This window comes from Myotis myotis, unplaced genomic scaffold (genome assembly GCF_014108235.1).
Source record: "Myotis myotis isolate mMyoMyo1 unplaced genomic scaffold, mMyoMyo1.p scaffold_m19_p_1, whole genome shotgun sequence".
In the NCBI taxonomy this organism is placed as follows: domain Eukaryota; kingdom Metazoa; phylum Chordata; class Mammalia; order Chiroptera; family Vespertilionidae; genus Myotis; species Myotis myotis.
Genome location: NW_023416313.1, coordinates 200,322,770 through 200,331,267, shown reverse-complemented (window position 1 = coordinate 200,331,267; position 8,498 = coordinate 200,322,770). Strand labels below are relative to the sequence as shown.

Here is an 8,498-nt window from a genome sequence, read left to right as displayed (position 1 = left end):
ACCAGCCCCTCCGCGCGTCCCCTCCGTGCGCGGCGAGGCCGAGACGTCGCTCGCGGTGACGGCGTGCGAGGAGGGGAGCCGGCGCCCTCCCAGCCCCGGGAAACCCCGGCGACGCGACTGCAAGCCGGGGTCCCTCGGAGCCACCGGTCCGCGCCGGCTGCCCGCCTTCCTGCCCCTCCCGGCAGGGATCCCCCGCAGCCGGCGGCCGGGACTCCGGGCCTCTCCCGGGCTGAATCCGGAGCCCGGGGTCGGGGGTTCCCGAGGGTCCTGGGCGGTTTTCCCTGCTCCTGAAATCGGCGCCGAGGGCCCCCTCCCCACGGGCCCCGCCCCGGCCCCGGCCCTCGCGCTCCAGATGCGCTGCCCCGCAGCCCCCTGAAAGCTGCGAGCCCACGAGCCGCGGCCGGCGGGCGGCGGACTGACATGCCCCGGACGCGGCTGCGGCCGGCGGGCAGCCCGCGGGGGCGATGAGCGGCGGCGGCCGGTGAGGAGCCCGGCGGCGGGGGCTTCGCACGCCTTCCTCGCCCCTGCGTTTGTCCGCTCCGCTCGGGAGACCGGGAAGAAACGGTGAGTAATGGGTGAGCCTCTTGCCCTTCCCCCGCAGCGGGCGGCCGAGGCAGGGAAGGCAGAGGTTGGGGGGCTTGAGGGTGTCCCCGAGAGGGTTCCAGCTTGTGAAGAATGGTGTTAATTAAGTTATTTCTCAAGAGCATTCATATGAGCTGCCTTCCTGAGGGCTTAGTGCCTGAAGAGGTGGGGGGAGGGTGCCCCGGAAAGTGTACGTTTTTATGCGGTGCTGGGGGGGGGGGGGGTCTGGCAGAGTGTCTAGCAGGGGTGAGGGGGGTGGGGGGCGGCGGAGCAAGAGATGCCTGGCCATGTGTGTGCAGGCGGGCTGGTGGCGGGTGCGCATTGGGAGGCAGACTGCTGTGCTGCGTGCTGGATGCGTGTGTGCGGGCTGTGCCAGGCGCGCGGTGCTCCCGGGGCTCCGAGTGCCCACGAGCGTGGGGGCTTGGAGGGGAGCGCGTTGATCCACTCGGCGCGCGCCCGCGTGCACCCCGGCACGCGCGCACCCCAACGTCCGGACTCCACGGCAGCGGGTCGGGAACTGCAACCCCAGCGCACCCGCCTGCGGCGGCCTAGGGGCGGGGAGAAGGAGGGTCTCCGGTTCTGTGCTCTCCAGGCAGCGGTGGTCTGGGCGGTCCCGGGCCAGGTGGAGAGAAGCGAAGTATGTAACTACCCCTCCAACACTCCCTCCCTACATCACACACACACACACACACACACACACACACACACACACACACACACAGCCACAGGCCGTCATTCAGAAGCTAGAGCTGCTCCTGCAGACCCTGCCTGACCTGCCTTGAGTACCGGAGCCATTGGAGGACATAAAGAAAGCCATTTAACCCAGGGGGGAAAAGAAGCTTTTCGTCTCTATTCACCGTGTTTTATTTTTAACCGTGGAGGGCTTGAGTGTGGTTAAGTAGAACACACGCCTTTAATGCAGTGCCATAAATTTACCGTTCGCTACCCGCCTGCTTCCTCCCTCCCCCTATTTCTCTCCCCTCTGGCGATTAAAAAGCAAACCCAGAAGGTTTGGTGGTCTGTCTCCTGGGCAGAAGGATTGAAATTAGTGACCGTTTTTTTAATTTTTTTTTCTTCCAGAAACGCAGGCCGCAGCTGGGAGCAAGGCGTGGGGCTCCTGGGTGGTCAGGAAACACCCAAGAGGAGGGAGTTGGGGGTGGGTGAGAGGAGCTCAGCTGGCCTACTGCTGGGGCACCGAGAGGGAAGCCTGGGGCCTCTGGCGACCTGGTGACTTACAGCCCCATGTGATTAATCTCCCACAGCTGTTGTGCCCCAGCCACTTGATCCGAGCTCTTGTTTACCTCGATTTTCAAATATAGTTGCTGCGCCATGCTCTTCCTGAAACAGGGGTCAGTTCACTCGGTCTGGGCACCTGGCCTCTCGCTGGCCCTTCCTTCCGCCTGCCGCACTGGATCCCAGTTGGAGAGGAACTTGTCCCTTCATGCCTTGCAGCTCTTCAAATGAGGATGGTGGGTGGTCAGAGCTTGGCTGACTAGGCGTGGGGCGGGTCCCCCAGCCCCTCACTGCAATCTACACTCCCTATGGGCAGTCCCCCCACAAAAGTCCACAGGAAAGCCTCATTTTTCTTTAAATAGAATATAGATGTGGGTTGAGGAGTGGCCGGTGGGACCTACGGAACTGAACTTGGTTGAAGTGGTTCTTGAACTGAGTGAAGATGGGAAGGCTGTTTCTTCTCCTGCACTCCAACCCCCCTGGGTGTCTAATGTCCTCCTGTTCACCCCTCAGCTCTTACTCCATTGGTTACTTCCTCCAGGAAGCCTGCCAGGCCTTCTTTGGGCCAGATCCCCTTATTTTACATGCCCATAACCTGAACCAGTTATTTTGAAGTAACTTAAAGATGTACATTAAATGTATGAATGTGATTGAATAATGCCAGTTACACCTTTAGACCGTAAGCTGCAGGAAGGGAGGAAAGACAGCTGGTGAATTTACTCACATTGTATCCCCAGGGCCTAGCACTGTGCCCACGGTAGAGTAGTTGCTCAATATTGTTATGTTAAATAAGCAGGCTTGGAGGGAGGAGTTCCATCTCCTCTCTGCTCATGCTCCTCTGAGCTCCACTTTGGCATCTCTTGCACTGCCCTCCACAGCCTTCTGGTCAGAGAAGGGAGAAGAGGCTCATCAAACTGACCCCGTAAAAACATTCCCTTCCCCCAGGCTGCTCCTTGGGCTGAGACCCCGAAGCCAGGCAATGTCCTCTTACCCTCATCCTGCCCTGTCTTTGTGCAAGGCGGTTCCTTATACGGTCTCTGGGCACAGTTGCTGGTATTGTCCATGGATGGTCATTGTGGGCATTGTTCTGTGGTCTGAATTGCCCACAATCTGGACTTGGGGGAATGTGTCACACATCTTGGCTTCTCTTCACGCTACCAAGGTCAGATAAGAAGGGAAGATAACTCCCTTTTCGCTCAAGTCTGGTTGCTTTGTCTAGAGCAGTGATGGCGAACCTCTGACACGCGTGTCAGAGGTGACACGTGGACTCATTTTTTTTGGTTGATTTTTCTTTGTTAAATGGCATTTAAATATATAAAATAAATATTAAAATATGTCTTTGTTTTACTATGGTTGCAAAGATCAAACAATTTCTCTATGTGACACGGCACCAGAGTTAAGTTAGGGTTTTTCAAAATGCTGACACGCCGAGCTCAAAAGGTTTGCCATCACTGGCCTAGAGGTTCAAATATTGGGTGAGGTTCAGAAATACATTGGACTCCAAAAGAAAAAGCATTCATTTACTTATTCAATCAGTTAGTTATTCAATAAATATTCAACAACAACCTACTCTGCCAGGCATTTGCTGGGTACAGAGGCAAAGAAAATAGAATGATTCCTTTCCTCATAAACACACATTCATTTCAGCAGTGAACAGGCAATAACCATCCATACAAAATGATTCCTTTTAGTGGAGGGTAAATCCTGGGGACAATGGAAGCATATAGGAGGATCACCTCTCTGTGTGGCTTATAGAGGACTTTCTAGGGACAACTAAATCTCAGAAAGAAAGGATGGGTAGGAGTTGGCTTTGGTGAAAATATGGAGGGGTTGGGGTGGGGGAGAAAGTGTTATGAGGGAAAGGATCAGTATTGGATGAGAGCTCTTCCAAATGACAGAAGCCAGAGGCTAAAATTCGGGGAGATGAATTTTGAGAAGCTCCAGGGGCCAAACTTCGAAGGACTGCCGGGGTCCAACCCCAGCAGGTCCAGGGATCCCCAAAGGTGTGGACAGAGTCGGCGAAGAAGGAAGGACACGGAGACAGTGTTCAGTTGATCAGCAGCCTAGCCAGGATCTCCAGCCAGGATCTCCAGCCAAGTTCTGGTCTGGATCTCCAGAGAGGTTCTGCTCTGGATCTCCAGCGAAGTTCTGGTTAGGATCTCCAGCCAGGTTCTGTGTCCATGTTCTCTTGCTAGGTTCTCCAGGTTCTCCAGCCAGGTTCTGTAGCCATGTTCCCTTGCTAGGTTCTCCAGCCAGGTTCTGTCCAGGTTCTCCAGCCAGATTCAGTCACCAGGTTCTAGTCAGGTTCTCTTGCCAATTTCTGTAGTCAGGTTCAGTCCAGGATCTTTTGCCATGTTCTCTCGCTAGGTTCTGTCTCTAGGTTCTGAGGCCAGTTTCTGTCCAGGATCTTTTGCCATGTTCTCTCCAGCGAAGTTCTTCTGTCTGTAGAGAACGTTCTGTGTAGGTTCTGTGCCTCTTAGTTCTGTGTTCTAAGCTCTGTATTCTAAGTTCTGAGTCTTGCTGTCTTGTTACATCTGTATTTATACCAGTTGATTCAATCCTATCAATCTCTATTACAAAGGTTAGGGTGTTTCTTATCTCCATTCCAGGGAGTAAAGATTATGTAGCTTAAGCATGATTGTTTGTAGTGATTAACTGCCCGCCTGGCACTTAGTTAAGGAGTTTCATCCCCTCCCTGACTTCAGGGAAAAATTCCTACCTGGGGAAACAACCTTTCTTGGAGAGGTGACCTTGGTTAAAACACACAGCGCTAAGGGGAGCAAACATATTAAGAACAGTATGCTATATACGCCAGGTCCCTTGAAACATATGCTGTGCAGATGTTTCTTTCCTGCAGCGACTGTGTCAAGCAGCAAGGATGGACCGGCTTCCGGCAAAGGACTGGTACTCCCATGTTAAGGATTTCCACTGAATTTCCTTTGGGGGCTTAGGAAGGTTTTGGGTACCAAAGTGCAGGGCCCGATTTGTATTTTAGATAGTATGCGGAGACTGGGATGTAGGGAGAGAGAGGGAGGCAGGGCGTTAGGAGGCTGTGGTAGAAGCCTGTATTGTGTCATTGTCCTGGTGGCCTGTGAAGGAGGGTAGGGGATTCCTCTTTCTGTTTTAGCATACAAAGCAGAGCTGCCCTTCTAGAAAGAAGTTCTATTTTATTATTTCTTAAAATCTTTATTGTTGAAAGTATTACATATGTCCACTTCCCCCCCAACCCCCATTGACCTTTTCTAGCCCACTTCCACACCCCCCCCCAGGCCTTCACCCCTTATTGTCTGTGTCCATGGGTTATGCATATATGCATATGCAAGTGCCCATCAGCAGATGAATGTATTAAAAAAGCTGTGGTACATTTACACAACGGAATAGTATGCAGCTATAAAAAAGGAAGAACTCATACCATTTGCAACAGCATGGATGGACCTGGAGAGAAGTTCCACTATTTTTAATGAGATTGGTTTATGTTTGGTGGTCTGTTTTTTGAATGGGCACTCTAAGCCCAACACTGGGCAGGTCACATCTGGGGAAAGAAAAAGTGGCTCTAGCAGGTGTAAAACATACTTCCTGGCCTACTGGGCTGCAAGGAGAACCCCCAAAGATAAGAGATCTCTGGGGGCTGGGGAAGGCCCCAAGAAGGAGTCTGGAAGGGTAAGAAGTATGTAGATACATAGAGACTACTGAGCAAAGACATCTAGATAGGAAGAATCATAAATGTATGTGTATGCCTATGCTTTGGTTATATGAAGAGTGAATAAAGGCTAATTCCAGTATCAAGGGTATTCAGATATGGTACACAGAGTCAGTTCTAAGAAAACAGCTCTATTTCATCCTGAGTGTAATTTGGAATGAGCCAAGTAGCATGGATGACGGCGATATTTGGAATGATAAATAGTGCTTTTCTGATTGTATGCAAGAATGGTAGGCCATGTGGGGGACTGGCTCTGGAAGTGGGACTGGAAACCATAATCCTGCCCTGGCTTTCATGTGGCAGTTTCCAAGTCACTTGAGAGGGGAGGACCTCAGAGTCACGCACTGCTGTGTCCATCCTACAGAATGAAGCCAAACAGTGTGAGCTTGGTTGATGTTCTTCCTTTGCTCCCTGATATCCTCACTTTGTTCCTCATCCTTCCCTGTCACTAGTCTCCCTTCCCTGTCTGCACAGTACCCAGGATCGACCCCGGCCCTGCCGTCAAACCCCATCCTAAAATGAACATCACTTGTCTAATTCCATCCCCCCCCATCATGCTCTTTTCCCATCTTACTTACAAAAAACTCTTGCAATTTTAGAGTAATCACCTGTCTTTATTTTCTCACCACTAACTCATTCATTCATTTAGCCCCTTGTTTTCCCACTTTTCTCCACCTCTGGCCAACTCTCATCCACCAAGGACTTCTTATTCTCCAAAACGTAATAATCTTGTCCTGATTACCTATCTATCTATTTATCTATTTATCTATCAATAATCTATTTATCTAATCTACCCCCTTCCCATCCCCATCAGATAAGATTGACCATTAACTCTTAAAACTTTCCCCTCTTGGCTTCTCTGGGTCCCACTAAGTCTCTAGGTCAGCGGTTCTCAACCTGTGGGTCGCGACCCCTTTGGGGGTCAAACGACCCTTTCACAGGGGTTGCCTAAGACCATCAGAAAACACATATATAATTACATATTGTTTTTGTGATTAATCACTATGCTTTATGTTCAGTTTGTAACAATGAAAATACATCCTGCATGTCAGATATCTACATTACCATTCATAACAGTAGCAAAATTACAGTTATGAAGTAGCCACGAAAATAATTTTATGGTTGGGGGTCACCACAACACGAGAAACTGTATTAAAGGGCTGCGGCATTAGGAAGGTTGAGAACCACTGCCCTAGGTGGTCCCTCTTCTACTTCTCCAATATGTTCTTTCCTTCCGCCCAGGTTTCCCCTTTTCCGTTAGCCCTGGGCATCTCCTGCAATGTTTTGTGCTGTTACTCCAGTGCGGATAGTTCCGGTCTGTGACTCCAGCTCTCCAATCCCAGCGAGTCTTGTTCCCAGCCACTTGCACAGTGTCTCCAAGAGGCTATCCTGTCAGCTCCTCAAGTTGAATTCTTGCTAAACGGGCACTATCTTTGTTTTAAGGTGCTGCTCTTCCTGACTTCCCACTTTCCACTGATGGCACCAGCCATCTTCCAGTCACACTGGCTCAAAAACCCAAGTTTATCGTTGACTCCTCTCCCTTGTCCCCCAAGTATTGCTAATGTCTGTTAAGTCCATTCCCCCCCCCCCCCACTCTATCCATCCTACTATAACCTGAGTACAGATTTGATGACTTCCTACATAATAATGACGATAACAACAATTATTATTATTAAAGCAGCCAGCATCTGTGTGTGTGTACCACCTGGCAGCTACTCTGTTGCAAAATGCTTCACATTGATTTTCCCCATTCAATCCTCACCACACCTGTATTAAGTAGTTGCTATTATACTATAAAAATAGTTTTCTGACATCTTTCCAACTTCAACCTCCCCCTCCAATTCATTTTCACGCCTGTTCCAGGATTCCTCTCCTAAAACGCCCTTCTAGGCTTGTCATTTTCCAGCAAAAAACAAACAAACAAAAACCAAAAACCCTTGAAGGGCCTCCCAATATTTGCAGCAGTGCCAACTGCTCGTATTCAAGGCCCTCCGTGGCGTGGTTCACCACTCCATGTCTGGTCTCATATTTTACATTTTCCTTGTGGGCACCTCGATAAACTTGGCCTTTTTCCTTCTGTGCTTTGTTCATGGTGTACCTTTCCCTGAGAACCTACCTGCTCGTTACTGCCCAATTCAAATGGTTCTTCCTGATGGGGAGGCTTCATGCAAAAGCAGTTCCTCCCTCTGAATTTTGATAACACAGCATCTGTTTTTCACGTGGTCCTTATACCTATTGAGATGTGGGGGAGGAGGTTATTTGTTGTTGTTTTGTTGCTTGTGGCTCACCCCACCTCCTGGACCAAGTGCTTTTTCTTTCTCTTACTCCCTGTTGCAGTCATACCTGAAACACAGTGGGCATTCACTGGAAAATAAAGGAGTAAATAAATGGGTAGTAACCTGCCTCACTTTTTAAAAAAATCTTTATTGCTGAGATTAGAAATGTCCTTCTTTCCCCCCCACCCCCCATAGCTCCCCTCCACCTGGTCCCGCCCCACCCCAGGCCTTCGCCACCCCATTGTCTGTGTCCCTAGGTAATGCATATATGCATATAAGATCTTTATTTAATTTCTTCCTGTTCCACCACCCCCCTTCCCCCTGAGAATCGTCAGTCTGTTGCATTTCCATGCCTCTGATTCTATTCCATTCACCACTTTATTCTGTTCATTAGATTTCTTATTCATTTGATTTTTAGATTCAGTTGTTGATAGGTATGTATTTGTTGTCATTTTGTTGTTCATATTTTTTATCTTTTTTTCTTCTTCTTCCTCTTCTTAAAGAATACCCTTTAGCATTTCATATAATACTGGTTTGGTGTCGAACTCCTTTAGCTTTTTCTTGTCTGTGAAGCTCTTTATCTGACCTTCAGTTCTAAATGATAGCTCTGCTGAGTAGCATAATCTTGGTTATCGGTCCTTACTATTCATCACTTTGAATATTTCTTGCCACTCCCTTCTGGCCTGCAAAGTTTCTGTTGAGAAATC

At 49.7% G+C, this 8,498-nt stretch overlaps 1 protein-coding gene across 6 annotated transcripts in view; it reads left to right on the top strand.

The window, feature by feature from the left end:
* SLC8A3 (solute carrier family 8 member A3) overlaps positions 1–8,498 on the top strand; it is a 136,932-nt gene continuing 128,434 nt past the window's right edge. For all 6 annotated transcript variants that reach the window (XM_036311415.1, XM_036311426.1, XM_036311406.1 and 3 more), the window contains exon 1: positions 1–564. The gene's annotated coding sequence lies outside the window, so the exon portion shown is untranslated. The remainder of the gene's footprint in view (positions 565–8,498) is intronic.